General features: G+C 38.8%; 1 protein-coding gene across 1 annotated transcript in view; it reads right to left on the bottom strand.

Moving 5' to 3' along the window:
• tfdp2 (transcription factor Dp-2) overlaps nucleotides 1-11327 on the bottom strand; it is a 44396-nt gene extending 33069 nt beyond the window's left edge. The window contains exon 1 of the mRNA XM_017696758.2: nucleotides 11194-11327. The gene's annotated coding sequence lies outside the window, so the exon portion shown is untranslated. The remainder of the gene's footprint in view (nucleotides 1-11193) is intronic.
• Between the last annotated feature and the right edge of the window lie 1860 nt (nucleotides 11328-13187).

Raw genomic sequence — 13187 nt, forward strand, 5'->3', positions numbered from 1 at the left:
ATTTTTCAACAATGAAACAAGCGGCACACATTCATGTTTTAAGAGAATGTGACTGAGAAGGCAGAGATAGGAGAGGAGTGGCTCCTCTTAACTACTTTAGCTAGTATTACATTTCTCTGTTCTCAGTGTCATCTAGACAAACTGGCACTTCATAAACTGAAAACTTTTGTGTAGAAAATGGCATTTTTCAGTCACACTCCTGCCCACTCCTGCAAGATTTCATCCCACTCCCACCCACTATTTAACATCAAGTCTATTCACAAACACATTATTTATACATACTAATAATAACAATAATAATAACAATAATATACAGTGTATTTATAATAATGTATTTATACATTACTATACATACACTCTGCTGAAGCAACACAATAATCATTGGGCTTACTGTGAAATAACTTCACCATACGCCATTTATTCCCAGGAAACACAAAGAAAAAATTAAACCACACAATGGTTATTTTTGGTACTTTGCTGGGCTTGGCGGCTCTGGCCATCAGACTGAAGGCTCCACTATCTCTTTAAGCTACAAAAATTTGCATGTTATTCACATGACTGGTTCACTTGTTTGAGCTATTTAGAGTGACCATTTATTGTAAGTGTTTCACTGTTATCATTTTATATTGCTTCTATACATGATATAGTGATTTTTCTACTTTATTTAGGTTATTCATTCATTTATGTGACCTCTCTTCATGTGTGCTTCATCCCGCTCCCGCCTGCAGTGGGCTGATTACCCGCCCATTACCAGGCACAACGCTGAAAATTAGTCCTGCACCGCAAGACATTTTGGAGGGTCCCACAGGTCCACCGAGAATACCAAAGGAGTGCAAATCTCTTCTATGCAACACGAATTTGGCAGCACATTAACTACAGTTTTTTTAAATTGAGGCAAAACAACAGCAACATTACACACACATTAATGAGAACACAGGTTAATTTAAACCCAACAAACAAGGCAACATTTTCTTATCATGCAAGTTTAACATTTACCTTAGAAAATGACAAATTAAAAGCGGACAATTGAAACATACATAAAGACGGAAAAAAGCAGCACATTTGTATCTTACCTCTGATGACAGTTTGCATATCACTGTCAACAAGAAAAATGTAACTTTTGTTCTTTCGCAAATTATATTTGGCTTTAGAAATGAGCATACACTGCTGAAATATTAGGTCTTGCTTTTACAGGTCCCTGGCACATCACCTGAACATTTGGCACTCCAAAATATATTAAAAGAAACTAACATTAGCTCATTGCTAAAACTGAAAGCTTGACCAATGCAATGACAATAGCTGTTTTGTTTTTTTAAGAATTACTCGTAGGGGCCCTAGTGGTTCAGGCCCCCGGGCACGTGCGCATAAAACCCAGGCCTGTCCATCACTCCACCACAGTGACAAAAGACTTTTCTGTTGGCCTTTTTTTTTTTATAATAAGGCATGTTCAAATGTACATACATGAACAGCAGTTTAGCAGCTCACACGTCACCGATTTCTTTCCATCTCTTTAGCACCAGTGCATCAATTTACAGCTTTTTCCCCATAGATTTTCCTTACTAGCAGCTGACCAAATATTCATTAATTAAATCATATGCTTACTCAAGTTTCAGACTTCATGGGCACATCCCTAGTTGAGAGTTCATTTCTGAAGACTTTATCAGACTTAGACACAGCTCTAACGGACAGAAAAACACATTTGCTAAATATGATGCAAATTCACCACCTGCAGAAGGCAAAAGTTGTAAATGGCTTGCCCCACTTAAGTCATTCTGTTTGCACTCTTTTAATGCACCTGCTGTCTGTTTGTGAGTGTGGCTGCACAGCTGCCTTAAGCCTCAGAGGAACGTTGTCTGATGAATAATCATCACTTCCATTCAGCTAAGACAAGCCTTTTCACATAAACTACTTGAGAGTTTATTAAGTCCATTTGTCATTGAAGATGTATGTTGGCAACAGAAATATAAAAAATAATGTTCATATAAGCATTTGTCACTACTGTACGGGACATTAATAAAAATGACCGTTTTGAAATTTCTAGATAATGTAGTGCTGTAATGATACAGGTAGTGAACAAGACTTCAAAATGGATACATTTTGCAAGAAACTTCAAAACACTGCAGTATTCTTTACATTTTTTCCCCCAAATGAACTGAAGCAGCAAATAATTACACTATTCTACTAACTCAAACTTTCCAAACCCCTACATTTCTAATCAGATTCCTTTTCAAACTTTGTGGCTGGGGAACATACACAATGTTTGGTCACCTGCTTTGTTTTTTTTTTTTTTTTAATTTAAACAGACTAGGAAGTATTTAAGCAACCATTGTACCAACTTCACTGTTGTAAGTAAAACTACCAAGAAAGGAAACCTCAGACAAATGTTTAGATGAAGCTCGCATTCAGAGATACTTCATCTGAAAGAGATTTAGTACTTGATCATATTCAGCATGACTACGAGGGAACTGTAGAAGTGCATTTACCTGAGTATGTGCCCACATTCCGCTCTGCACCTGATTGTTCTAATTACTTATTAAAGACAGGTAACAGCAACGCAAAACATCAGCAAAGATGAAACAACTGACCTTTTTAAATTCAAAAGACAAAGGAAAATGATCAGTGACTTCAACATATCAAATGGGCTAAATTAACCAATCAGATGCTCCCCTGCTTATGATACTCCAGCCAACTGTGTGAGTATGTCTCTGCAGCCAGTCTCGGTGAAGACAAGCATGAGAGAGGCATAAAGCTGACAGCTGGTGAGCCTGGCTGTGTCAGAGGGGGAGACGGAGAATGCAGCAAGGGATGAAAAGGCCCTGCTGCCCAGCACCCCCTCCCATATCCCTACAGCCCCCCGCCTGAGGCACGCATAAAGGCCTTTTGTCCTGCAGGGGAGAGGCCGAATAGAGGAACCTCCAAGCCCTTCAAAAGTGGCTGGAGGTCTCCCTTTTTCTAAATGTCTTCCCTTTTCTTTATCGTTCTCTCTTCTCTCCCTTTTCCTGAATAAGAAAGAGTCCACCCCCCCACATACAATGGAGCACTGGCCACAATGGGTTAAGTGCATAGCATCAAAGGCATGACACCAGAGACAACTTGTTGTTGACTAAGAAGTGGCAGCAGGTGTAGCACTAAGCAGCATGGCCTAAAACTATATTTTGATAACAAGCACTAATGACACTTTCTGCTTTGTGAGTTATTCAAAAGTCTCATCGAAGTTATCTGTTCTAATTTTAAACACAGCGATCATTGTTTTCAACAGCAGAAAGAGATCACTGGCCATCTCTAAGCTGATCAGTTCTATCAGTATGCGTAAACTCACAAGTGTGTAAATACAGTTGTATGCAGAAGCCTGAAAACCCCTGACGAATTTGTTTGAAAGTCAACACATCTATGTAGCATTTTTCTGCAAATTGCTGTGCATGGTTTTATGCATTTGCTGAGTTTAACATATTGGAAAACATGTCATAACTTTTGCACAGGTCATTTCATTATGTTTCAATGTTGTTAAATGAGTTAAATTCAGCTAATAAATAGTAACTTTGCCGAAGTATGTTCTCTGTAGAGGATGTGTACTTAGCCTCACTTGAAAATCAACAAAAGTGGGCGCCCAAACTTTTGCATATGATTAAAGGTACTCTCTTGAAACAAACGCCTTCAGAGGATGAACAATTCTTTGCTTAGGCTGCCTCTATAGTGCACATCTGACTGAAACTGCAATCAAGTGTGCTGTTTAACAACTTGATTTTTATTTACCAAAACAGTATAAGAGGTATGGAAGCATATGAGTATCAAAATTTAAATGAAACTGTATTATGTAAAATGGGAACGCATTTATATGTTTGCATTTACATTTTCCTCTCTTATGCAATTCTGTGCTCAAAATTAAATTAAAATTCTGCGATTTTAACTTGCTGTGGTGCACTAGTACTGACATTCATACAAAGATTTAGATGATTTAGATGCTTTAAATATTAACTACTTAGAAGATTTAGATGCTTTATGAGAAGCTTTATTTAAATTTAAAATGTATCCAGAACCGCACATTTATGCTTAATGTGATTATGCAACAATTGTGTCAAAATGTTAATTAAAATGTAATTTACCTTATATGCATTTTCATTTTCTAATAAATTGCATTATCAAAGCAAACCCCGATTTAGAAAGAAAGAAAATATAAATTCAAATATAAAGGGGAAACAGCGCCTCACCTGTTTGCAATTACATATTATCATCTACTGCACTCATTCTGTGTCAAAATGCCTCTGAAAATGTATCGACCAGACTGCATTTTCATTTTGATGCTATTCAGGGTGGGGCCAACAGCAAACACAGTGGAAAAGAGTTTTCTATTTTACACATCTGATACTGACATGCTTCCATAAAGAGGTACCTGCTAGTATTTAGTAATAGCAATTTTGATTTTAGTGCAGTTTTCCAGGGTTACTGCTAAATGTGAAAAATGCTAGCTTTAGCTCTTCTGGGTTACTTGAAATGTAATTTACAATACATACTGATTATAGGTTTCTTTCATTGTTCTCCATTTCCTTAAGCAGGAATTCTATTTACTTTTAATAACTAATATAGTTATGATAAAACCAAAATAGTTTAGAGCTTTAATGGAATTTATAGCAGAAAAGCATTATGCGAGATGATTAAGCTGCTTGATGAATGACAGTTCTGAGATTACATTTGGCATAAAACATTTATTCAAATACATTAATGGCAGAGAAGTAAATAAATACATTGCAAAGTAAAATAGTACCAAAAGGAAAGCTTAGTTAGGCACATCAACATTTCAGATAAAAACTAATAAGTTGTGCACATAGGTTCACTAGTAGTTTTGGATAGCAACTAAAATGGCTGTATTTGGGTTGTAGAAATTGTGACCCCTGGTTCCCATCACCACCAATGCAAGTTTCTCTGCAATGCACCACTTCACATCAAACATGTCAATGAACTACACAGAAATTTCAAAACATCAGAATAATTTCACTTTTATCTGTGTACAATAACAGGCACGTTGACGATCCAAACAGTCAGATCTTACACTAGATCACAGCGAACAGAAGATAATGAATAAATAGAACACCGCTGAACATTCTCACAGCAACTATACCGTTTCTACACATCTCTTTTAAATTTTAGAAATTCATCTGTAAAAATGTGAAACAAAAAGAGTCCAAATTTGATACTGATGAGTCTTTGCTAAGCTTGCTTAAAGGTTGTTACCTAGGACTGATATTTTATTTAAGGCAATAGCAGCCCATCACCATGGTGAAGTGTCGAACACATGCTGATATCCGCAAGAGTACTCATTCCAAATGGCAGTTCTAGGCTTTACTAAGATGTTCTAAGGCCACTTCTTGAATGTCATGTAAATAAATGGCAATACACTGAAATAAACATGGCTTACATATATATATATATATATATATATATATATATATATATATATATATATATATATATATATATATATATACACACACACACATATACACACACACACCAATTTCACCTCCTGTTGTACACATTAGTGTCTCTATACCCAAATTCCTGTTCTTCTGTCTTTGGACTGTCGCCTACCACAACCTACCACTCAAGGCTGCTGACCTGGAAGAGGTGACTCTGCTAGAGCTGGAGTCTGGCAGCGCTAGTGAAGAACAATGCCATAGGGGGAGGGTGGTGGGGGGGATGCCACTGTGAGAAACACTGACCAAAGCTACTCAGCAAACTGCTGGGGGTCTCTCTGTAGGCAGGGGTACAACAGAAGATGTTGAATGAATTTAGGGATGCACTCAGTTTTTCAAGAGCAAGGACTGTACTTATCCTTATTTAGAATACACAAGATGCATTAACAGGGATGATCTTTGGTCCTGACCATATAATCAGAATCCTTTAATACCGAGTGTGTAAGCAGCCTGACATGGTATTTGTATTGTCACAGAACACACCAGTCACTTGAAAATGTTTTAAATTTGCCATTTGTGCTAATAACCAGTTTTTTTTGCAGCATGGTGAGTAAACCAGGAAAGGTGTACTAAACATTTTTTTCATGTGCATCTACTTTAACCAGGTTTTAATGAAAGTTAGCTCAAATGCAAATACTGCCATTCCAAATTTTACACTGCAGGCATTTAAACCACTTGTTCATTTCTGAAAATGTGCTACTGGACATGTCAGTTTACAAAGTAGTGAAAACCACAATATAAAAGATCATAACTGGATTTGCCTTAATAAAGCAAAATACCCAATCCATTGAAATTAGATCAGTTTCACTTTTGCCAGTTAGAAGGGGTAGTTAAGCCAAAACGAGCCAAAACGTGCCAACGGAGGTCACAGGCTTTTGTAGAAGAAAAAAAAAAGAGCTATAGAAACAGAGGGGTTATACTGAACTGGGAGAAAAAGGGTTCACTATAGCCCCTTATACTCCACTAGCCTGGAGGGGCGAGTTGTGAAAGGCTAGGCTAAACTGTGGTGAGGTGGGGGTGAGCTTTACTGAATTTGGGAGGGTGGCAGGCAGTGTTGGGGTGCAGCATTCTCTGTCTGAGATGGACCTTCACTCTCTCCACTCCATGACCCCCTCCATCTGTCACTAGCACAGCTCAGTCTGTCACCATGGCAACGGGGTCATCCAGCATTATCATAGTATACTTTGCCCTGCACATATCAGTCCTGTGTGTCAAGCAATGCATTTAGCAACTGAAAGTACATGGAAGGTTTTCAGACATTGGGCATATTCACCATCTTCTGGGGGCTGACATTATCTGCGTCAGCATAAATGCAGCTGAAGGATACTCTCAAGGCTTCACGGGCTCCATAAGCCATAAATGTCATGGTGAGTGACCAGGAAGCCCTTCGTCTCTACAGGCCGACTGATTAGCATGGGATACACAGAGGGCAGAGTAAGGAGGGGGAGGACACTGGGATTAGGTCAAGCACAACTCCCACATGCTGGATCATCTGCAGAGGATATATGTACACATGCATACATGCATATCATCATTTTTGTAGCTTAGACTTCCAGTGCAAGGAGGATTGGAATGTTCCTAAAGTAAGCGCACATTAATGTAACAAGATTTTTTTTAAATACTATTTCTATTTTGTCATTCATTGTTATATGCTCACACAATATAAAAAGCAACTGGTGCTTTCAAACAGTGAAAGCAGTAGTTATATTACTGCTAATCAGTTGCTTTAATTTTCTATAGTGGAGACAAGGACTTGTGTTCATGGCGAGCAGCTCCATCTTTTCCCAGGTTAAAATCAAGTGTTCACAATGTTGCTGCAAACCTCTGCTAGAACGAGGCAAGTAAAGTAGGACTAAAGTTGGCCCTATCTTAGTAAGGCCATCTTGCAACATCTTACAAATATCCCCACCTAATGTTTATTATTGTATCATGCAGCATCATTGAGTAAGCCTAGAAATACTGCAAGAGAATATGTATTGAAAGCTGCCAAAGGACGACCCCAGGGGTCTTATTAGAACAAGCTCAGCTAAAATTTTATTTTGCAAACTTCTGGGGTCAGTATGAGTTATTCTGGAGATGTGCAGGGGATGTTACTTTGCCAGGGGTGTCATCACCCCCAGGACAATTGGATCATAGTGGCCTCAGTAACTCAATGCCAGAGCTACTGCTTTCGAGAACGGCCTGTATAACGTTGCACTGTGAATCAAGGTTATGTTCTCCCCTTCTGCACACAGGCTCATATGCACAAGCTCACACAAAAACACCCGGGTGTCTGCAGCGCCTGCACATCCCATGGGACATGTTACAGTGACACTAGAGTACGCAGCTCTGAGCAAGACAGCTGGGAAATGGCGCCAAAAGGGACCCATGGTCTTCCTGTGGTCCACTGTCATTCATGCATAAGCACACAACCCCTAACACACTCAATTTACTTCAATCTCACAGGACAACCAAATCAGAATTTTTAAGCAGCACATTGTTAGAAGTAAAGGCGAGTATGTTGGAGTAATGCCATAAAATAAACACCTTCAGTTTCCTAAAGAACCTTTCTGTGGATGGTTCTCTAAAAGGGCCCATTTCCTACATTTTTCTTGCATTTTTTTCACTAAGTTTGATAAAAGACGTCTTAATTCGTGCTTCATTCGAAAAACCTCATTCTGGGTTAAAACACTTCTCATGACTTCAGTGTAAAAGGGTGGATATATATATATATATATATATATATATATATATATATATATATATATATATATATATATATATATATATATATATATATAAATAATAAATACACTGGTTTTTGTGACATCACAAAATCAATAAAAAAATGGGTTGTTTTTGCAGCATTTATGGACTGCATGGACTGGGGAGGGAACGTGACGTTTTGAAGCTTTGACAAAGATTATATACACATGTCCAAAAATGTATTAAAAAAAAAAAATAGGAAATTTTGGTTTTGCAAGGTACAGAGACAGTGTAAGAATACAGCTCTTATAGGCATCTTAGGTTATGCCAAATGCTGATTTGTAAACGCTTGAATATTTTGCAGCAAAGGCTACATACTGGTGAATATTGCCGCTCTTCCGCCATTTCTCTCCACACACAAACATGGTCACGTTCCCGAGGTGCTAAGTACCAGCGAGGGGGGAAGACACCTGTCACTCTACGAACTCCTGGTGGGGGGGGGGCTTGTTTCCCCTCCCCTTCACACAAGGGATTAAATGTACAGGCTGTTGGCTGTTTGCATAGAACCAACCCAACAGATGTCTGCTTCAAATCTGACAGCATGCACTCTACATTCAGTACATTAAGCTAGCCGCAAGCCACAGACATTACTCATAATCTTTCATCACTAATACACCAAATACCTTCTCATGCACGGTTTAGGATTCTAACAAAATGTCTTCTACAAGTGTATCAGTCTAATCAGTAAAAACCAGAAAAAAAGAGCAAACCTACACTCTCAAATGTTTGTAAGCATGCTGATGCACATCTCCAATAAAACAGACTAAAGCACACTTCATGAAAGACCCGTTAACAAAAATGAAGCACTTTAAATTTGTGAATTATAACAGAAACACCTTGATTTTATCATACTTCTATTTCACAAACTGATGTACTTGGCAAACAAAACCCTGTACTACATTTTTTTACTTTTAAAAACAAAAACCTAAAACAATTACATACAAGTTGCTGCAAGCATTATATGTACCCAGATATGAAAGAGAGATCAGCTAGCAAGCATTCCACTGAGATGCTGTGTTGACTAGCTCATACTGTATGTTGCCTGATTATTTAAAGTCACAACGAACCAGAAGGCACTACACATTTTCCTTGTGTAAAACAGGGTGTCAGGGAGCGTCTCTGAGCTAGCTGAGCGTTTTCACTCTATGATAGGTGGAGTTGGTGTGAGAACATCATTTTTTCCAATAAGATGTAATCAATAAGATGTTTTAGAGGCATCTTGATAGAGGATTACATGAAAAGAAGTTAACAAGGTCAACTTTGATTTCAGACTTCAAATTCTTATGTTTACATCACACTTTACTGGCTTATTATAGAGAACAGACTGTATACAACTAAAAATATTCACACTGCATTATCAAATCCCTAAAGAGCTTCTTCAGAAGTCTAAATGGCTGGTTATGCCAAACAAATTCCGTGTGCAAACTAAATAAGATTGGGTTCAGTTGACTCGGGGCTATTTTTGGTAAGCTAGTGAGCTCTACCTGCAATGATCTACATGAAACCCATAATATATATTTTTCACCATCAACCACCAACACTGGCCACAAGCACAGTAACTTTACACAGGGTAAAAAGTTAATAAGTCTTTAATGGGCCATCTCCTAAACTGTAAATCCCCCTCAGCCAACAAAATGGCAAAAAATTATTATTGGTATTTTTGGTAAATGGTAAACATAGTATTCAATAACAGTCTTAGTTTAGCAAAGTCCATAATAGCAAAACAGATATAAATGCCGGAGGTCAGTTTTTGTTCAGCATGAAATGTCAACAAATTTACAGCTAAGTTGTCAAATTCCCCCTACAGAACTAAGACAGGCTATGTAATAACAGTAACACCTTTGTACAGCAGCAATATACAGTATATTCAGACAATGGCTACTATAGGTTAGTTCACTACAGGACACCACACAAATATTACAGAATATTTATACGACAGCAACATGAATATTAAGCAAAAGCGAAATGTTACTATTATTATTAACCAAAAATAGCAAAGCACTTAAGAAATCTGGTAAGAATATTGTGTTGTGTTTACTGACTTGAACAGCAACAGTGAAAATGCACGCATATGCAACAGAACTCACTCAGCCTTAGAATCTGTAAAGGCAAAACACAGCTGCAAATTCCGTTTTAATACAGTCAACAACAGGCCAAGTCATGTCCACACGGTCCCTACAAAATGAGCGGAAATGTGCAAACTGCAAGCTGACAGAGCAACGCCCGGCTCAGAGCAGCAGCTCAGCCACCCAGCTCTCTTTACAGAGCAACCATAAACACAGCAAACTGCCTAACGACACACACACACACACACACACACACGGAGATACCCTGAAACACATCCCAGTAACAGTGGCCGCATGTCTTGCCATGAGCAGCGCTGTAGCTCTGCAAACACACACACAACTAACGTTAAACGCTTTCGCTTTAACGGACTTTTAGAGTTGCTCTGCTAACCAGGGGCTATAGGAACTTCAACAGAACCCCCCGGGTAGTAACTTAGCCACCCTTCAGACTCCCCTGAAGGCTTTTTTTATTTCATAATTCAACATTTGGCAATTCTCTTAAGCATTAAACAAAACAGTATATATACACATATATTCTATAACACCCAGCTTGCTAGGTTAGCTAGCGTTATCTATCAGGTGCAGCGCGTCCAAGTTAACGACACTACCGTTGTGTTCATAAAGCCGTGGCGCTGCAAGTCCTACCAAACCGAGCGAATATGCTCAGCTAGCGGGCTGGCGGGTGCTGATTCTCGTTCGTTCTGGATTAAACGAGGTTTGTTTTGGACTTCAACGTCAGTTCACAGAGCAAAGTAAAACTCAGTGGCAGAGTGTAAGTTTGTGATATGGCCGCAGCTTAACTCAGCCGTCCGTCCGAGCAGCGCTTTAAACCAACAGCCGAACCGAGCACGAACTTCACTCAGCCTGCAAATATTCACAGCCCACAGCGGCTCGCCGCAGAGCACACCCACCTGTAGTGTCCAAACCGTGTACTCGACTCGAGAGACCCCGAAAATGAAGCGCAGAACCCCAAAAAGACAACTTTAAGTAGGAAGAGCCTCTCCGCGGTCCGTACACCTCGGCCCTCTACTCCACTTCCTGAGAACACAACTCTGCACACAAGCTTGGCGGTGGCAGGCAGCTCTCCTCTCTGATTGGCCGAGCCCGCGCATGACGCAATGTTCTAGCTACAAGCCGATTGGCTGCTTCCTCAACGAGACGTAAAAACATGCGAACTGTATGACAGCACAAAGGCGTCGCGTGCGAGACAGCAAGTAAATAAAGTAACCGAGTGTAAAATATGAAAATTAACATTAACTTAATATCAAAACCCAGCTCAGTGAAAATAAAACGCAATAAAACAGGGCAACTGAATAAAAAAGCAACTTCATTAAATAAACTTGAAAGAACGTTTAAAACAACTTTTTTAAATCTAAATTTTATTTTATTTTTTTACTGAAAAATTCAGCTACATTATAAAATACTTGGGATAAGGAAGAGCTGCTGCTTCATTTGAGCTTGCAGAGGTAATTTGCTGTAATGTATGGTAAGCCATCACTGTAGGATATTAAAAATGCTTTTCACTACAGGAGCGTGCAGTCATTTTTCTACAGGAGAGAAAGCAAGAAACAAGACTTGTACAAATAGGGTACAATACAAATTGCTTCCTGGGTATATCTATACACACACCGACTAACCATTTCATTAAGTACAGCTGAACTTACCATATAGATCCTCTTTGTAGGTCTACAGTTACAGACTGTAGACCATCTGTTTCTCTGCATACTTTCTTAGTGCCCATTATCCTGCTCTTCTGCAGAGGTCAGGAGCCCACAGGACCACCACAGAGTAGGTATTATTTAGGTGCTGGATCATTCTCAGCACTGCAGTGGCACTGACGTCATGGTGGAGTGTTAATATGTGCTGTGCTGCTATGAGAGGATCAGATACAGCAGTTCTGCTGGGGTTTTAAACACTGTCCATTCTATTAGACTCACCTAACATGTTGGTCCACCTTGTAGATGTAAAGTCAGAGACAGTAACTCATCTGCACAGTTTGTGTTAGTCATCCTCTGGTCCTTCCTCTGTGGTCACAGGATGCTGCCCACAAGATGCTGTTAGCCGGATATCTTTAGTTAGTGGACTATTCTCAGTCCAGCAGTGACACTAAGGTGTTTAAAAACTCCAGTAACATAGTTTTACTGAGTCAGTGTCAACTAAATATTGGATTACAAATACTACTACTGGGTTTTCCTCTGAGGAGAGGTTGGGAATTTTTTTATGTATATATATATATATATATATATATATATATATATATATATATATATATATATATATATGTATGTGTGTGTGTGTGTGTATGTATATATATACATATATATATATATATATACACATATATATATATATATATATATAGGCACTTATATTCTATAATATATATATATATAATATCAAATCAAATCAAATTTATTTGTATAGCGCTTTTTACAATGGATGTTGTCACAAAGCAGCTTCACAGAATTCCAGAAAAGACAAAGTTTTAACAAGAATGTAAAAAATGTAAAAATGTAAAAGCTTAAAAACTTGCCCCGGTGGGCAAGTCAGGGGCGACAATGGCAAGGAAAAACTCCTTCAGAACTGAGGAACAAACCTTGGGAGGAACCAGGCTCACCAGGGGGGACCCATCCTCCTCTGGTCAAACTACCTACAAGTGATTATACTACTAATATTAATAGCAGTAGTATTAGTAGTAGTAATAGCTAGGAGTCTATGAAAACATCAGTGTAGGGTGGGCAGCTAGTCCAAGGTAGGTGACGGTAGCTGGGGCGTGGGCAGCTGGTGTGAAGTGGGTAGCAGGAGGGCTCGACAGTCAGTCGTCCATCAGTGTCCGGCCGGACATGTGGGCGATTGTATACTCGGAAAAAAAAAAAGGGAGAGGGAATTAATTTTATTTTGTCTG

The sequence above is a fragment of the Pygocentrus nattereri genome, chromosome 17, assembly GCF_015220715.1.
Source record: "Pygocentrus nattereri isolate fPygNat1 chromosome 17, fPygNat1.pri, whole genome shotgun sequence".
Lineage (NCBI taxonomy): Eukaryota > Metazoa > Chordata > Actinopteri > Characiformes > Serrasalmidae > Pygocentrus > Pygocentrus nattereri.